This window comes from Schistocerca americana, unplaced genomic scaffold, assembly GCF_021461395.2.
Source record: "Schistocerca americana isolate TAMUIC-IGC-003095 unplaced genomic scaffold, iqSchAmer2.1 HiC_scaffold_236, whole genome shotgun sequence".
Classification (NCBI taxonomy): domain Eukaryota; kingdom Metazoa; phylum Arthropoda; class Insecta; order Orthoptera; family Acrididae; genus Schistocerca; species Schistocerca americana.
In genome coordinates, this window is record NW_025725946.1 from 37501 (window position 1) to 42500 (window position 5000).

The 5000-nt window shown below is 51.9% G+C and overlaps 1 non-coding gene across 1 annotated transcript in view; it reads right to left on the bottom strand.

Moving 5' to 3' along the window:
* LOC124575322 overlaps positions 1-607 on the bottom strand; it is a 1910-nt gene extending 1303 nt beyond the window's left edge. Inside the window, exon 1 of the ribosomal RNA XR_006972414.1 lies at positions 1-607. This exon is cut by the window's left edge and continues 1303 nt beyond it. This is a non-coding gene — a ribosomal RNA (small subunit ribosomal RNA).
* Between the last annotated feature and the right edge of the window lie 4393 nt (positions 608-5000).

A 5000-nucleotide genomic window follows, 5' to 3' on the forward strand; every position in this document is an offset into this window, starting at 1 on the left:
GAGCTGGAATTACCGCGGCTGCTGGCACCAGACTTGCCCTCCAATAGATACTCGTTAAAGGATTTAAAGTGTACTCATTCCGATTACGGGGCCTCGGATGAGTCCCGTATCGTTATTTTTCGTCACTACCTCCCCGTGCCGGGAGTGGGTAATTTGCGCGCCTGCTGCCTTCCTTGGATGTGGTAGCCGTTTCTCAGGCTCCCTCTCCGGAATCGAACCCTGATTCCCCGTTACCCGTTACAACCATGGTAGGCGCAGAACCTACCATCGACAGTTGATAAGGCAGACATTTGAAAGATGCGTCGCCGGTACGAGGACCGTGCGATCAGCCCAAAGTTATTCAGAGTCACCAAGGCAAACGGACCGGACGAGCCGACCGATTGGTTTTGATCTAATAAAAGCGTCCCTTCCATCTCTGGTCGGGACTCTGTTTGCATGTATTAGCTCTAGAATTACCACAGTTATCCAAGTAACGTGGGTACGATCTAAGGAACCATAACTGATTTAATGAGCCATTCGCGGTTTCACCTTAATGCGGCTTGTACTGAGACATGCATGGCTTAATCTTTGAGACAAGCATATGACTACTGGCAGGATCAACCAGGGAGCTGCGTCAACTAGAGCTGAGCAGCCGGCCGCCCGGGAGTGTGTCCCGGGGGCCCGCGCGAACACGCAAGCGTCCGCTCAATTATTCTGCAAACAGGAGGAGGCTGAGCTCCCCTGCACGATACACCTCGAAACCCTCTCAGGTCCCGGCGGCGCGCAGCGCCGTCCTAAGTACTTGGTCGGGTTCGAGAGAGGCGCAATCGCCCGGAGTTTGGCGAGTAGACGCTTTAGGTGCGACCACCCGTGCTCCCAACTGAGCTTGCCGCTGCCGACAGAGGCCCGGGAGCGTGCTGTCGTGGCATTGCCGGCGGGAGACAACACGCGCCACCTACGGTGGCCGGCAGCTCCAACGCCAGCGCCACAGAAGGACAAAAGCCCCACTTGGGTGCCGAAGCGAACTCTCCCAGCACAGCGCACGCGCCAACACGTCCGCACAGCTGCGATACAAACCACCTGCGAGAACCGCAGAGGCGACCGAGCAGCAGACGGCGTCGCGGCGCCGAGCGCCGGGCGGCGGCGCATCCTCAGCGCACACAGTCCTCAATCGGACCAGCACACTGCAGATGTCCACCGCGCTTCGCACCGGGCCCGCGAGGACCTACTTTGGCCGCACGGCGCCGCGTGCAGGGTGCGCCGGCGCGCAGCTGCGCCGCCTGCCGCCTCCGTCGGCCGGCGCGCCTGCCACTGGCCGCCCCCACCAGCCGGCTGTAGCGCGTGCGCCCACGCACCGCGCGGCCAGCACGCCGGGAGGCCCCCCCTCACCGGCCGGGGACGGTCCCACCCAGCCACCGCCGCGTATCGCTTCACACCCACATGCCATTCACGTTCGTGGGCATGGTGGGTATCGCTGAAACAACCGGTTGGTAGCTCAACCGATCGTCGCCATCACTGATTCACCTCTAGCGAGAACAACCGCACCACAACGGTTTACCAGTTGTTCATTTGCGTAACGTCACCAGCAAACGTAGACGTCCATCGCCATTTGCAAATTCAACGATTGTTGCATGCCTGTGTCAGGTGTCACGACACACTATGTCTGCCCACATACACGCAACAACATGTGCACGCTTCGCGAACACGTGGAAGGTGGCCCCCGTACGTATGCGATGTCCATTGCGCGAACGACTGTCAACCGGCCTCTGTCGCATGTCGCAGATGTGGAACGCAGTGCACCATGCTGTCACGGTGTGTGAGAAGAGACGACTACGTCTGACAACACGCGCCACTACATCAACAGACGGCTCATGCTGATCGCCATCCAGGGCATACCACACTGCAATCCGGCTCTTATAGGGAGACGACACATAGCTGAGTGCACAACAGTTGGACCGCATGGTTCGCCGTTGTTGGCGCAGTCGTTGTACGGTCACATGTACCACGATGTATCATTCAGTACATGAGGACCAATGTGCAGTACAGTGTGTGATTTGGACGTACAACATCAGCGGACAGTTGACACAGGCCGTACCACAGCGTAGGCTAAGTGCTTCGCCATGCGAATGCCAATGAACAACTGCGAAGGGCATTGAGCATGTACGTCCTGCTGCCATCCACATTACAGTGTATCGCTGCAAGGTGTTTAACATGAAGCGATACACTGGGGACCAGGCAGTGCGAGTAGCAAACTATATTGCGGGGGTTGCAGTTAGGCAACACTACACTAATTTAACGCGTCGTATGACAATTACAGAGCGGGTTAAGGCCCAACGTGTGTTGGGTTAAGGCCCAACGTGTGTTGGGTTAAGGCCCAACGTGTGTTGGGTTAAGGCCCAACGTGTGTTGGGTTAAGGCCCAACGTGTGTTGGGTTAAGGCCCAACGTGTGTTGGGTTAAGGCCCAACGTGTGTTGGGTTAAGGCCCAACGTGTGTTGGGTTAAGGCCCAACGTGTGTTGGGTTAAGGCCCAACGTGTGTTGGGTTAAGGCCCAACGTGTGTTGGGTTAAGGCCCAACGTGTGTTGGGTTAAGGCCCAACGTGTGTTGGGTTAAGGCCCAACGTGTGTTGGGTTAAGGCCCAACGTGGGTTGGGTTAAGGCGCAACGTGGGTTGGGTTAAGGCCCAACGTGGGTTGGGTTAAGGCGCAACGTGGGTTGGGTTAAGGCGCAACGTGGGTTGGGTTAAGGCGCAACGTGGGTTAGGTTAAGGCGCAACGTGGGTTAGGTTAAGGCGCAACGTAGGTTAGGTTAAGGCGCAATATAGGTTAGGTTAAGGCGCAATATAGGTTAGGTTAAGGCGCAATATAGGTTAGGTTAAGGCGCAATATAGGTTAGGTTAAGGCGCAATATAGGTTAGGTTAAGGCGCAATGTAGGTTAGGTTAAGGCGCAACATAGGTTAGGTTAAGGCGCAACATAGGTTAGGTTAAGGCGCAACATGGGTTAGGTTAAGGCGCAACATGGGTTAGGTTAAGGCGCAATATGGGTTAGGTTAAGGCACAATATGGGTTAGGTTAAGGCACAATATGGGTTAGGTTAAGGCACAATATGGGTTAGGTTAAGGCACAATATGGGTTAGGTTAAGGCACAATATGGGTTAGGTTAAGGCACAATATGGGTTAGGTTAAGGCACAATATGGGTTAGGTTAAGGCACAATATGGGTTAGGTTAAGGCACAATATGGGTTAGGTTAAGGCACAATATGGGTTAGGTTAAGGCACAATATGGGTTAGGTTAAGGCACAATATGGGTTAGGTTAAGGCACAATATGGGTTAGGTTAAGGCACAATATGGGTTAGGTTAAGGCACAATATGGGTTAGGTTAAGGCACAATATGGGTTAGGTTAAGGCACAATATGGGTTAGGTTAAGGCACAATATGGGTTAGGTTAAGGCACAATATGGGTTAGGTTAAGGCACAATATGGGTTAGGTTAAGGCACAATATGGGTTAGGTTAAGGCACAATATGGGTTAGGTTAAGGCACAATATGGGTTAGGTTAAGGCACAATATGGGTTAGGTTAAGGCACAATATGGGTTAGGTTAAGGCACAATGTGGGTTAGGTTAAGGCACAACGTGGGTTAGGTTAAGGCACAACGTGGGTTAGGTTAAGGCACAACGTGGGTTAGGTTAAGGCACAACGTGGGTTAGGTTAAGGCACAACGTGGGTTAGGTTAAGGCACAACGTGGGTTAGGTTAAGGCACAACGTGGGTTAGGTTAAGGCACAACGTGGGTTAGGTTAAGGCACAACGTGGGTTAGGTTAAGGCACAACGTGGGTTAGGTTAAGGCACAATACGGGTTAGGTTAAGGCACAATACGGGTTAGGTTAAGGCACAATACGGGTTAGGTTAAGGCACAATACGGGTTAGGTTAAGGCACAATACGGGTTAGGTTAAGGCACAATACGGGTTAGGTTAAGGCACAATACGGGTTAGGTTAAGGCACAATACGGGTTAGGTTAAGGCACAATACGGGTTAGGTTAAGGCACAATACGGGTTAGGTTAAGGCACAATACGGGTTAGGTTAAGGCACAATACGGGTTAGGTTAAGGCACAATACGGGTTAGGTTAAGGCACAATACGGGTTAGGTTAAGGTACAATACGGGTTAGGTTAAGGCACAATACGGGTTAGGTTAAGGCACAATACGGGTTAGGTTAAGGCACAATATGGGTTAGGTTAAGGCACAATATGGGTTAGGTTAAGGTACAATACGGGTTAGGTTAAGGCACAATACGGGTTAGGTTAAGGCACAATATGGGTTAGGTTAAGGCACAATATGGGTTAGGTTAAGGCACAATATGGGTTAGGTTAAGGCACAATATGGGTTAGGTTAAGGCACAATATGGGTTAGGTTAAGGCACAATATGGGTTAGGTTAAGGCACAATATGGGTTAGGTTAAGGCACAATATGGGTTAGGTTAAGGCACAATATGGGTTAGGTTAAGGCACAATATGGGTTAGGTTAAGGCACAACGTGGGTTAGGTTAAGGCACAACGTGGGTTAGGTTAAGGCACAACGTGGGTTAGGTTAAGGCACAACGTGGGTTAGGTTAAGGCACAACGTGGGTTAGGTTAAGGCACAACGTGGGTTAGGTTAAGGCACAACGTGGGTTAGGTTAAGGCACAACGTGGGTTAGGTTAAGGCACAATACGGGTTAGGTTAAGGCACAATACGGGTTAGGTTAAGGCACAATACGGGTTAGGTTAAGGCACAATACGGGTTAGGTTAAGGCACAATACGGGTTAGGTTAAGGCACAATACGGGTTAGGTTAAGGCACAATACGGGTTAGGTTAAGGCACAATACGGGTTAGGTTAAGGCACAATACGGGTTAGGTTAAGGCACAATACGGGTTAGGTTAAGGCACAACGTGGGTTAGGTTAAGGCACAACGTGGGTTAGGTTAAGGCACAACGTGGGTTAGGTTAAGGCACAACGTGGGTTAGGTTAAGGCACAACGT